The sequence below is a fragment of the Schistocerca americana genome, chromosome 11, assembly GCF_021461395.2.
Source record: "Schistocerca americana isolate TAMUIC-IGC-003095 chromosome 11, iqSchAmer2.1, whole genome shotgun sequence".
Lineage (NCBI taxonomy): Eukaryota > Metazoa > Arthropoda > Insecta > Orthoptera > Acrididae > Schistocerca > Schistocerca americana.
Genome location: NC_060129.1, coordinates 35,991,235 through 36,004,669, shown reverse-complemented (window position 1 = coordinate 36,004,669; position 13,435 = coordinate 35,991,235). Strand labels below are relative to the sequence as shown.

Sequence of the window (13,435 nt, the reverse complement as noted above, 5' to 3'; positions counted from 1 at the left end):
GGTGACTTCCCTTCTCAGTGGAGGGATAGCATTGTGGTTCCTGTCCTTAAGCCTGGTAAGAACCCCCTATCTGTTGACAGCTATCGGCCAATTAGTTTGACCAATGTTGTTTGTAAGTTACTTGAACGGATGGTAGTCCGTCGGCTCAATTGGGTCCTCGAATCTCGGGATCTATTGTCGCCTTACCAGTGTGGCTTTTGAGAGGGACGGTCTTCAATCGATCATTTACTTCGCTTGGAATCCGCAGTTCGGCAGGCTTTTCCCAGCGCCGCCATTTGGTTGCAGTGTTTTTTGACCTTCGCAAGGCCTATGACACAGCCTGGCGCCATCACATCTTACTTACCCTTCATCAGTGGGGTCTTCGGGGCCCACTCCCAATTTTTATCCGCCAGTTCCTGATCCATCGGTCATTCAGAGTTCGAGTTGGTACTGCTTTTAGTTCTCCACGGACCCAGGAGACGGGCATCCCACAGGGTTCTGTCTTGAATGTCCTTCTTTTCCTCATTGCTATCGATGGGCTTGTAGCCTCTGTCGGTCCCTTGGTCGCCCCTGCCCTGTATGTGGATGATTTCTGCATTTGGGTTAGTTCCTCCTCTATGGCATCTGCAGAGCGGCAGCTCCAGGTAGCTATACGGCGTGCCTATGCATGGACCCTCTCACACGGGTTTCAGTTCTCTCCTTTAAAATCGCGAGTGGTCCACTTCTGTCGCCGTACTACGATCCATCCTGATCCAGAGCTCTATCTTACTGCACAACGATTGCCTGTGGTCACACAGTTTCGTTTCCTGGGTCTTCTTTCCAACAACAAGCTCACTTGGCTGCCCCATATCAGACTCCTGAAGGTAGGATGTTTCCGTAAACTCAATGTCCTTCGCTTCCTTGCCCACTCCTCTTGGGGTGCGGACTGTTCCCTCCTCCTCCTCCGTCTTTATCGTGCTCTAGTTCTGTCTCGCTTGGACTATGGTTGTCAAGTTTATGGTTCAGCTGCTCCTTCCACACTGCACGTGCTGGATCCAGTCCACCATCGTGGTATCCGTTTGGCCACCGGTGCCTTCCCTACTAGCCCTGTTGATAGTCTCCTGGTTGAAGCTGGGATCTCCCCCCCCCCCCCCCCCCCTCTTTCTGTTCGGCGGTCCCAGCTTCTGGTGTTACGCACTCACTATCCGTTCCTCTCCCACTCATCCTTCCTATTCTATCCTGTTCCCCGACCATGGACGTCGCCCACCCGATTCCCGCCCTCGGGGGCGGGTTTACCGGTTGGGGTGCGCCTTGCGTCTCTTAGCCGTGATTTTCAGCTTCCTTCTTTGTCCTGTCTTCCTCACTCCCTCCCCTCCACCCCTCCTTGGTTAGTTCCTCGGCCTCGACTTCGTACGGATCTCCGCCGCGGTCCGAAAGATTCCATCCCCCTGGTGGAGTTCCGTTCCTTTTTCTGCCAAATTTTAAGGGAGTTTTGGGATGCTGTTGTTTTTTACACTGATGGCTCTAAATCTGCTGATCGTGTTGGGTATGCCTTCATGTCCTCTGTTGGAACGGAAAGTCATCTGCTGCCACCTACATGTGGGGTGTTTACTGCGGAATTGATGGCAATTTCCCAGGCCCTTACCTTTGTTAAACAGTCCCAACACAACCGCGTTTTGTTATGCACGGACTCGATGAGTGGCCTTCTTGCTATTGACCGGTGTTTTTCGCGCCATCCCTTGGTCTCTGCCATCCATGACCATCTCGCTGATATTCACCGTGCTGCTTGTTCTATTGACTTCCTTTGGGTCCCTGGCCATGTGGGTATCCCGGGTAATGAGCTCGCTGATCGTTTGGCTGGGGGAGCAGTTACTTACCCCCATTTTCTGTAGCCCCTCCTGCAGCGGATTTACGGCTTCACATCAAATCCCACTTCGCACAGTCATGGGCCAATTCTTGGGAGGTTACTCCCCTGTCTAATAAACTTCGTTCAATTAAGGTGACCCCAGGCCCGTGGCGTTCTTCCTTTCGCATCTCCCGAAAGGACTTGACCACACTGTGTCGTCTCCGCATTGGCCATACTCGGTTGACCCATGGTTTTCTTTTGCATGATGAGCCACCCCCACTATGTGGTTGTGGAGCCTTCCAGTCTGTAGCCCACATTTTGGTTGAATGCCCCCTTCTTTTGGCTCTGCGTGCTAAGTACAGGCTCCCCCATGCTTTACCTTTGATGTTGGCTGACGATTCCCGGATGGTCTCTCTGGTTCTCGGTTTCCTCCGGGAAAGTGGTTTTTATTCTCAGTTTTAAGGTTTTTAATCTCTCTCTGGCGTTGGGGCAGGCCGGTGAGTGTTTGGGTGTCTCCCACTGTAAGCAGTGTTCAGAGATTCCTGATTCACCTCCCTGACCGAATTCCTCTTTTCTTCCCCTTTTACTCTGTTTTTACCCTTTTTTTAAGGCTTGGTTAGTCATTCTATTCCCATACGTACTTTCTACATTATAGCAGTTGTACCTTTCAATTCACAGGTGGTCTTGCCTATGCTGCTTCAGCATAGTGTTGGGTTCATTCTCTTGCCGACTTCCCTCATTTTGTTTTTACCAGTGACAACATGACTGCCTTTTTACGTTTTTTTCCCTTTTTCCGTTTTATTGTTCTGACTTTACTGAGTTGTCCCATTAGCGGAATGGCGCATATTTGAAACAAGGGACTGATGACCTTGCTGTTTGGTCCCTTAAACCTCAACCAACCATGCAGACGACTATGCCATCTGGTCGCAGTGGTTATCACATATGCATGGACTACTCTAGCATGCTTCCTGTCAGACCCAAATTCTCAACTTATTCACACACTACTGATGCAATGCTCATGCTCATGATTCTCATTACACATGGTGTCTCACTGGTTCCTGTAAGAGTTAGAGCATGGTGTGCATCTGCACTGAAACAATCATTGTCTGACATCACCTTAATTATATATGTGGTGTCCTTTCTTTCGGACTTGTCTATGTATCACCACATCCTGTTCAAACAATCTGAACATGTTTTCCTTACTGCAATCCTTTGGCCAGTGTTGTGGACATGAATGTGTAATAATTGCACTCCATATTTATGATCATTTCTTGGTAAAATCATTTGTCACAATATGGTATAATTTTGCTTGCTGGGGAAACCCAAAATAATGGGGACAAACATTCGGTCAGTGCAATATTCCTACTCTCACTGTGCCATTACAGTCAGCACTCTCTCATTGTGCAGCTGCATCACTGCAGCTGAATGCAGCAACAACACATACTGGGAGCATTAAGTGTTTGACTACCAATACTTGGTATCTTCTACTGGTGTGAATGAAATTTTCGTATTTCAGTTGGTAATTGTGCATCCCTTACAGTGCCCTACTGGTGTTTCACATATTGCAGTTTGAACCTCTGAGACAAGGAGTTGCTGGCCATTCAAAACAAACAAAAGATGACTGTGCAGTAGACTGCATGAATTTACACAACAGTTTCGTAAACATGAGATTACATTTCCGAAACATACTCATCGCTACTACATAGGAACCCTACAATTTTCCACAGAATATGTAGTGGAGATCACAAAACTAATAGGTCTGATCTGAATCTTAAACTCTGCTCCAAATTAGTTGTTAGTAGTTCATCCACAGCTTGACTCTAGAAATTAAGATGCTCTTTTGTCTCATTAACAGATGTTCATTGCCACTTCAGCCAACAGCCAAAATGGAGCCTAGGATGCCCTCTGAGCCCAACTAACAGCTTTTGTTAATGCATATGAGCCACAGTACAGAGCTGGCCAATAGAACTTACACCAGATTTCATATGCGACAGAGGCAGGTATATGAAAACCTCAAGGATGGGGCACTAAAGATATCTTGAGGTACCTTTACTTTTACTGTAATAAAAAAGAATCAAGTCACATGGAAAGCTTAAGAAAGTTTTATTTAAACTGATTATACACATGTACAACACAGTACCATCTTACAATATAAAAAAGTTAAAATTGTGGTTCTGTTCCTTAAATGATGAATTCTATGCACCTATTCTTCCTGGAAAATTGCTTAATACATTGTCAATAGGACAATGAATGTCGGGGTGAGTGTCCAACAGAGCTAAGCCATTAAGTCAATCCTCCTTCATTGTCAACCTCGGCCATGTCTTTGTATGCCAGAATGTTGAAAAACTTTCCTACTATAGCAATAGATGTAGGTAGACAAGCGAAAATTTTTACAGCTTGTGCAAAGTAGGATAGTCAGATTTAGGACAGACAGACAGCACTTACATGACAGAATCACAATCATTAAGGGTGTTTATGCTCATTTGCTTGTATTGAAGAATCTGTCCCATTAGTCTGTTTTTAATCACAAGATGTGATTCTTCTTCAAATAACAGTAGTTCAATTTAGCACTAATTTGGATTGTGTGCCAGACCATTACCATCATGGTTCAGTAGTTGTGGGGGCAAAAGGATGTTGAATTTTAAATGATAATTATTTTCTTCAGAAAAATGTTCTCACATGTCAGTGTTGGAATAAAAACAGTTCTTTTCCAGTATGTCATAGCATCATAATTATGATCAGTTTTCCCTGTAAGTTTCCCTGTAAGATGAGGAACACTCATCTCCATGTCTGACTCTCCCATAACTGCCTTTGCCTCTTAAACAGTACAAGAAAAATGGCTATCTGCTTTAGCTCTCATGCTGTCATAGACCTTGTACGTTGAATCTAATTTTCTTTAGCTGTTGTGACATCCAAGATAGGGACTTGTAAGATTTTGCTGACTGGATATGTTATGCACATAATGCCACTAGTGTAAACAGTGATGATAAACTCGCAATTAGAGAGAGCTCGAAAGAAGATATTGGTTTTGGCAGCCGTTGTTCTATCCCTCCAACACTGTATTTCTTAAAGAACTTTGCAAACTGTTCAGAGATGAGCTGTGAATTGAATAGCAACATCATTCATTTGACAATGTGAGTGCAGTGAGTGTTGTAGGTGAATCCTCAAGGTTGCAAACTGCTTGCTAGACACTGTAATGAACAATACTACTACTTCATTAGTACCAAGTGAGTTTCTCACATTTGTAACTTTGCAACTGTGGGAGAGAGACCAAGGGTCAGCTGATGACTTTGACACCGTGCTGCTTGCATGTTTATAGCTTTGCTTTTTATTGTAGCCACGGCTCCTTTCAATTCTGGCATATTCGTATTAATTGAGCAACCATCACAGCCTATACCCGCACAGTTCTCCTGGGACAGAGAAAGGCTTTCCATTCTCCTAAGTATCGTAGTACCTAATAGTTCACAAGTAATGCTACACTCTTCATCTTAACTCTCTAGAGGTTCATTGTCAACGTTTCCACTATAATCGTTGTCTTTATTGATGTCAATGAAACCCAAAAATCTTTCCTGTAATTTGCTATCACGATCAACATACCTTGCAGCTAAACTCAGTTGGACAATGTGCACTGTGTCTGTAGTCTCATCGAAGATTATGCTGAAATAACAGGAATCTTTGGTTTCCTCCAGTAGTCTCGATAATCACTTTTCCACAGCATGAAATAAGTGTGTTTCCCATTGTTTTACGTAAGTGGGATTTGCTTTAGTGGTCTCAAGGTCATGTTTTAGTTGAGTCTCCATCGTCAATTCCAAATTTTAGAAGAGCTCTTAAGTTCCCAGTATTACTATATCTTCACAATCATTATCGTTTTGTGATAGACTCCCATCATCTCTATCCCCCGTAGGGGAGTACTTTGCTTTCCATGAAATATGATTGTTTTTACTATAGGTAAAAGATGGTCTCTGTTTTCCATAATGATTTCCATTCTCTGTCTTGACAATTTATTTATGACATCAAGTTTGAATTCCTCATGTTGCCAAAAATAATTTTGCATCTGTTAACACTTCAACATTGTACTAGAGCTGAGAGTGAGTCTCGAGATTACTATCTATACCAGAAAGTTTGGCAAACTTTGTTAGTGGTTCAGTCACAAGTGTCTTGGTGAAAATCGATTTATTTCCTCCAACCATTTTATTATTCACAAAAATTGAACAGTTAATGCTAAGAAGTCCCTATTTAAGTTGTGAGAACACCAGCCGTGGATACTGTTCAAAATGATGATAGTGCTTTGTCTACGTTCCACCCACCCTCTACTGTTGTGCTCAGAAGTAGGAATGACATAACCTTTTCCATTTTTCCTTGGAGCTGTGAGGAGCTTGTGTTTTGTATCATCACTAATATTTCCTGATGCTAATACACTACTGGCCATTAAAATTGCTATACCAAGAAGAAATACAGATGATGAAGAGGTATTCATTGGACAGATATATTATACTAGAACTGACATGTGATTACATTTACACGCAATTTGGGTTCATACATCCTGAGAAATCAGTACCCAAAACAACCACCTCTGGCCGTAATAATGGCCTTGATATGCCTGGGCATTGAGTCAAACAGAGCTTGGATGGCATGTTCAGGCACAGCTGCTCCTGCAGCTTCAACACGATACTGCAGTTCATCAAGAGTAGTGACTGGCGTATTGTGACGAGCCAGTTGCTCGCCCACCATTTACCAGACATTTTCAATTGGTGAGAGATCTGGAGAATGTGCTGGCCAGGGCAGTAGTTGAACATTTTCTGTATCCAGAGAGGCCCAAATGGGACCTGCAACATGCAGTCGTGCATTATCCTGCTGAAATGTAGAGTTTCGCAGGGATCGAATGAAGGGTACAGCCATGGGTCGTAACACATCTGAAATGTAACATCCCTGTTCAAAGTGCCGTCAATGCGAACAAGAGGTGACAGAAGTGTAACCAGTGGCACCCCATACCATCACACTAGGTGACACACTAGTATGCTGATGACGGATACATGCTTCCAATGTGCGTTCACTGCGATGTCGCCAAACACAGATGCGACCATCATGATGCTGTAAACAGAACGTGGATTTATCCGAAAAAAATTTAGTTTTGCCATTCATGCACCCAGGTTCGTCGTTGAGTACACCATCGCAGGTGCTCCTATTTGTGATGCAGCGTCAAGTGTAACTGCAGCCATGGTCTCAGAGCTGACAGTCCATGCTGCTGCAAACGTCATCAAACTGTTCGTGCAGATGGTTGTTGTCTTGCAAACATCCCGATCTGTTGACTCAGGGGTCGAGACGTGGCTGCACGATCCGTTACAGCCATGCAGATAAGATGCCTGTTATCTTCACTGCTAGTGATACAGGGCCATTAGGATCCAGTACGGTATTCTGTATTACCCTCCTGAACCCACTCATTTCATATTCTGCTAAGTCATTGGATCTTGACCAACGCGAGCAGCAATGTCGCGATACGATAAACAGCAATCGTGATTGGCTACAATCCGACCTTTGTCAAAGTCAGAAACGTGATGGTACGAATTTCTCCTCTGTACACGACGCATCACAACAATGTTTCACCAGGTAACGCCAGTAAACACTGTTTGTGTATGAGAAATCGGTTGGAAACTTTCCTCATGTCAGCACATTGTAGGTGTCGCCACCGGCGCCAACCTTGTGTGAATGCTCTGAAAAACTAATCATTTGCATATGACAACATCTTCTTCCTGTCGGTTAAATTTCGCATCTGTAGCACATCATCTTCGTCGTGTAGCAATTTTAATGGCCAGTAGTGTATATCGAAATTGTTGCCAGTAATCTTGGGACCAAACGAATCTGTTGATGCACTTTATTGTGGAACTTTCGATGAAGTGCTGGGCTCTGCCTTTACATCTGGTGGCATTCTTGCAGCTGAATGGTGACCAGAATCATCAGATGTTTCTACTTTTTTCCTTATTACATAACTCTCCATTTTATTATAGTATTATGATGTAGGTAAATCAGATGCCAATTATTCTTGAATAAACACTTCATTCACACTGAAAAATACAACACTGGTACACTTAGCAGTAAAACACACTGAGCCATGCTCCCCATATTCCTAATATCACTAAGCACAGTACTGGCTAAAGTCTGTGGTAATATCTGATAATGCAGTTGTTAACTTTTTATCACTTCCAAGCTATCGCGGAGATTGTAGCTTTCAAACTGATTACCTGTCAGCGACTCTGCTTCCCTGATGTATGTGGCTCAGTTGTCAGAACATTCGCTCCAGAATATCAAATGTACTCTGCCATTTGTAAGTCACAGAGGTGATGTTTCCCCCCCCCGAGCCAGGTTTTAAACAGATGATGGCAGTGGCAGTTACAGCAGGGTTAAGATGAACGACAAAATTAGTAAATTGAGGGCAAGGCTCTCGCATTCCCACAAGAAAGCAAAAGCTAAATAGAGATGGAGAAAAGCTTACAATATTGGTTTCCACACAGAAAGACACAGTAAAAGAAAATTATTAACCCAAATATATTTATGCACCTGCTAATACTGCTACTTCAGAAGTTCTGTATTTGTTTCGCACACATTGTACCACTCAATTAGCTTTTTACAGCAAATGCCATGAGAATCTTTGAGTTCAGTGGCCCAAAAAATAAATTTGTTAAGCCACTGCTTTTGTAGGGATAAACTTGATACTGGATATTGTGGATGCAGGTAGGAGGTTTCAGAAAAATCATGAAAGAACAAATGTGGATGTAAAAAGAGGGAAATGGCTGTAAAATTAACTTTGGTGGCGCGCATTGATGTTCAGTGTCAGCTGTAATTGTACCGAGAGTTTGACTGCATCATTACACCATTTGACTAGGAAAACTGGTGGAGAGTAAACCAGCTGTGAATTTGTAGTCTAGTGCACATAAACAAGTAGTCATAGCTTTTTACATAGTCATTCCTTATTCCTGTTCATTATAGTGAAAAATTTGCTTTTAGTTTTGGGTTACTAGGACAATGACCATGGGTGTCCGGATGCCATATACATGAGTTGTTATTGTGACTTCTGAAGGATTGTTAGTGGTGCAAGCAAAACGATTATATTTATTTTTGTGTAGATGTAGGACAAATTCACAATTACATTCAAATGTAAAATAATTAAATTTGTAAGTTACATAGCATCCATAATTCATTACATAATGGCTGTGACAGTGACACTGGAGTGAAGCAGAAAGTCCTCATGATATCTTACATGTTTTATATTTTGTACAATAATGATAGGGCATTGTTTTTCAGAATGAAGGAACTTTTATAATAAGGAAAACTAGTAGACCTCTTGGCTTCACCTGGGTATGCATTTACTCCAGTTCTGACCACCTTGACCTCCATTATATTTCACTCCATTCTCTGTACATGTCCTTCCCCTCTCCACAGGGGCCTTTTAGAGTGATTCATTAGCTGAGAAGGTCAATGTGATGGTATACTGATGCTGTGTGAAATTGTAGGTCACTCTGGTGCTTCAAGTGTCTGGAATTTGGGCATGTCTTTGCATTGCAGCACTAACCCCATCTCTAGAGATTGTGGATGAGTATCGTTTGCAAATGCTGTGTTTGCATCTCTCCCCTTCTTTGTCCACTGAGGAAAACACCACACTCCTTATCCACCAGATTACACTGTTTTCTAGAAAGTGAAGAAGATAAAAGACTCGGGACAAACCTACTGGCAAAGAGGCCAAACAGAACTGGAAGCCTTGTTCCTCCCTCATCATCACTACCCTGGGTGTGTGCCCAGATTGGCTGACATCATTGCTGACTGTAGTGCTTTTGCCTTTCATGTCAGCCCTGACACCTCGCCACATGGAGACATCAACAAGGCAGTCCAGAATATAATTACAGCCATTCATTTGGCAGCTGATTTAGCAATCCTCTGTTTCTTGGACCTGCTCTGACAGAAGAGAGTACATTGGTGGTCATCAGAAATTGTAGAGGCCATTAGTGATAATAGGTGGGCTCTCCAGCACTATAAGTGGCACCAATCAATGGAGTATGTTATTTACTTCAAGTGGCTTCATTCCTGGGTCTGCCACCTGATGAAATGATGTAAACAAGAATGCTGGGAGCAGCCTGTTTCAACCATCAGACAATAAACCTCTCCTTCGCATGTTTGACCTAAGATATGTTTCTATATATACCAGACACTAGTAGGTGTATCTGCTATTGCCTTGAAATTCCACTGTCTTCACTGACCCAGACACCATTGCCAACATTTTTCTCTGCATATGCTAGAGTCTCAGCATCTGAGATTTATCAACATGTTTTTCATGTTCTTAAGCAAGGGGTGGAGTAAAAGAAATTATCTTTTACTACGTGCCACCTGGAGCTGTATAAAGCTCAATTAATTGAGTGGGAATTCATAAATGCCCTTGCCCTCTACCCTGGTACAGCCCCAGGGCCCGGTCACATCGACAACCAAATGATCAAGCACCTATCAGTGGATTGTCACCATTATACCCTCGCCATCTGTAACTGGATCTGGACCAAGAGCTAGTTCCAATCACAATAATTAGAAAGCATCATTATCACAGTGCTGAAACTGGGTAAGCACCTTTAGAGATAAGCAGTTATCGCCCATTAAGTTTCACCAATGTTCTCTGTATATTGCTTGAGTGCACAGTGAGCTGACAGCTGTGTGGCTCCTTCAGTCTTGTGGTCTTCTGGCTGCGTCACAGTGTGGTTTTTGGCAAAGCTGCTTCACTACTAATAATGTGGTTTGCCTGCAGTCTGCCAGCCGGTCTGCTTTTGCCCAGTGTCAATGCGTTGTAACAGTCTTCAACGACCTGCAAAAGCTCTGACACCAGCAGGTGACACCATATCCTTGATACCTCATTTGAATAGGGTCTCTGGGATCCACTCAAAGTTTTTATGTAGAATTTCGTGTCTGTGTATGTTCTGGGTTCTAGTTGGTGCTTCCACAACACTCCCCATATCCAAGAGATTGGAGACCTGCAGGGTTCTGTACTGCATGTCCTGGTGCTTCTACAAGCCATCAATAGCGACCTCCAGCTGTGAGGTCATCAGTATCACCCTCCCTGTATGCTGACTACTTCTGCCTCTTACTATTGCTCCTCTAGTGTGGGTGTCACTGACTGTAGACTACAAAAGAAATGAACATGGGCACTCATCCATGGCTTTCGGTTTTCAGCTGCCAAAACTCATGTCATGGTTTTTTGTCAACATCATATTGTTCATCTACAACCAGAACTTTATCTTGATTACAAACTACTCAGTGTGGCAGGAACTTACTGTTTTTAGGACTGGTCTCTGTTTCTTAGTTGACATGAATTCAGTCTTTTGCAGTGTAAGTGAAAGTGCTTGCTGCACCTCAGTACACTTGGTCGCCTGAGTGACACCAACAGAGGTGCAGAGTGCACTACCCTTCTGCAGCTTTACAAAGCCGTGATCAAACTGTGTCTTGGTTATGGGAGTCTGGCATATGGTTCGGCTTTGCCCTCAGCATTGTGGATACTGAATCAGATACACAACTGTGGGATTTGATTTGCAACAGGAGCCTTTTGTTCTAGTCCTATGGACAGATTACTCATGGAGGCTTTGGTCCAATCATTGTGTACCAGGTGCCAACAACAGCTTCTCAGTTGTGCTACCTATGTTTGCAACTCTAAGCATCCAAACTATTGTCCCCTCTTTCCAAATGTGGAAACCTGTCTCCCACAATGGTGGCCCAGATCAGGGATTATGATTGCAGTCCACACCCTGTCCCTCCCCTCTGAATTCCAGTTATTTCTTCCTCCATCTCTCCTCTGAGCCCACTCATGTACACCTCTGTGGGGAACCCCTTGGTCACAGCTTTGTCTTGACTCATGAGGTCCGAAAGACATGGTCCCTCCTGAGGCCCTCAGCCACCAATTTTTCTCCATTTATGGTACATCCCAGGCTTCAGCAGTAGTCTATACAGATTGCTTGATGGTTGCTGATCACATGGGCTTTGCTTACACTGTCACGGGTCATACTGAACTGCCTTCCTTGAGAGAAGCTTTAGTGTTGTTAGCCATCTCTCATGCTCTTGTTGAGCATATCCTTCCCTCCAGTAGTGGGTCCTTCATCTGCTGCAACCTCTTTGACCAGTTTAGAAGCTCTCACCCAGTATTACCCTCAGCATCCCATGGTTATTGCTAATCAGTATTCCCAGTATGCTCTTGAGGAAGGTGGATGCTCAATGACGATTGTTTGGTCTATGGGTCATGTTGGGGTCCCTGGGAATGAACATTGCTGGTAGCTAGGCCAATCTGGCTACCAGTAAACCAGCTCTGGTGATGAGTATTCTGGAAACAGACCTCTGATTGGTATTACACCATCAAGTTTTAGGAACCTGAAATATGGAAAGGAGCACTCTAACTTCAAACTACCAGTGATAAAGAAGACTACGAATCCTTGTAGGTCCTTCCATGCAGGCCTCTCAGAAGTATTCTACTGTCCTTTGCCAGCTCCACATCATCCGTACCTGACTGACTTGTGGTCATCTTCCCAATGGGAGGACACACCCCACTGTCGTCATTCCCATTCAACAGTAGTCCACGTTTTGCTGTACTCTCCGTCGTTGCTGTTGAGGCCCATCGACGGGTTGGCAGAACACTCTATTGCCTCCTCTGCACAGACCAGGCTGTGGCTGTCTGGGATTGGTGGTCCAGCCCGGTTCTCACCCTACCCTACCTGCTCTTTTACACTTCTTCCCTCCTGTCACATAGTGTTAGACAAATTAATCTTTCGTCTCTGTACTTCTCTGGCCCTGTCTGTATTGCTAGTATTTTGTAGGCTGTTCATGAGTAGAGTACCTCTGGTAAGTGGCAGGCACTGGGGATGTATGTCCTCTCATTGCATTCTGCCCTCTGCTGCTTCTGGCTGCTCCCTAAATGAGGCACCTTGCCTTTCTCCCATCCTCTGTGTTCATTTTTTCCTTTTGTCCCTTATATCGGTTTCACTGACCTCTCATAGACATTGGGGTTTCCTTCCTCTGAATTGTGTGTGGTAGGGTCTCTCTTACCTACAGTTGTGTAGACCCGCCTGCCTGTTTGAGGAAGGACAGATGACCTAGTAGTTTGGTGCCTTTAATCATTCAATCAGCCAACCACCTCTGTCCATCTGCTACCCCTCTCTGTCCATCTGTTTCTGCCACCTCTCTCTCTGTCTGTTGTTCTTCCATTCCTCTCTCCACATCATCCTGCCCACCTCCATAGGAGGTTGCTGGTTCTTACCTTCTCAGTATTTTAGTCTAGATAGTAAGTAATACGTGTATCTGGCTTGGTTGTAGTCGAACCAGTGGTTTAGGAGGTGATGTAAAACACATCCACTTTTGTACTATGTATGGTTGCTGTGTATGCTGGTAGCTGCTTGGTATGTAAGAAATCATTTTGATCAATATTTCGGAGTCAATCGCTTATTGTTGTGCCTGTCTTCAAGCATAAACAAAGCTTTGATTCCAAATATTTAAATTGTGGCACCACATTTTCTTGCTGCCTACTTCTAATTGTTGAATATATGTGATTATTAGTGTTATGGGCATGACAGTTTCTACACAAGATCTGTTCGAATGTTTCTCTCTCTCTCTCTCTCT

The 13,435-nt window shown here is 43.8% G+C and overlaps 1 protein-coding gene across 4 annotated transcripts in view; it reads left to right on the top strand.

The window, feature by feature from the left end:
• The window catches only part of LOC124554107 (zinc finger protein 493-like), a 115,414-nt gene that overhangs the window by 19,801 nt on the left and 82,178 nt on the right, over positions 1-13,435 (top strand). The gene's annotated exons all lie outside the window — the stretch shown is intronic.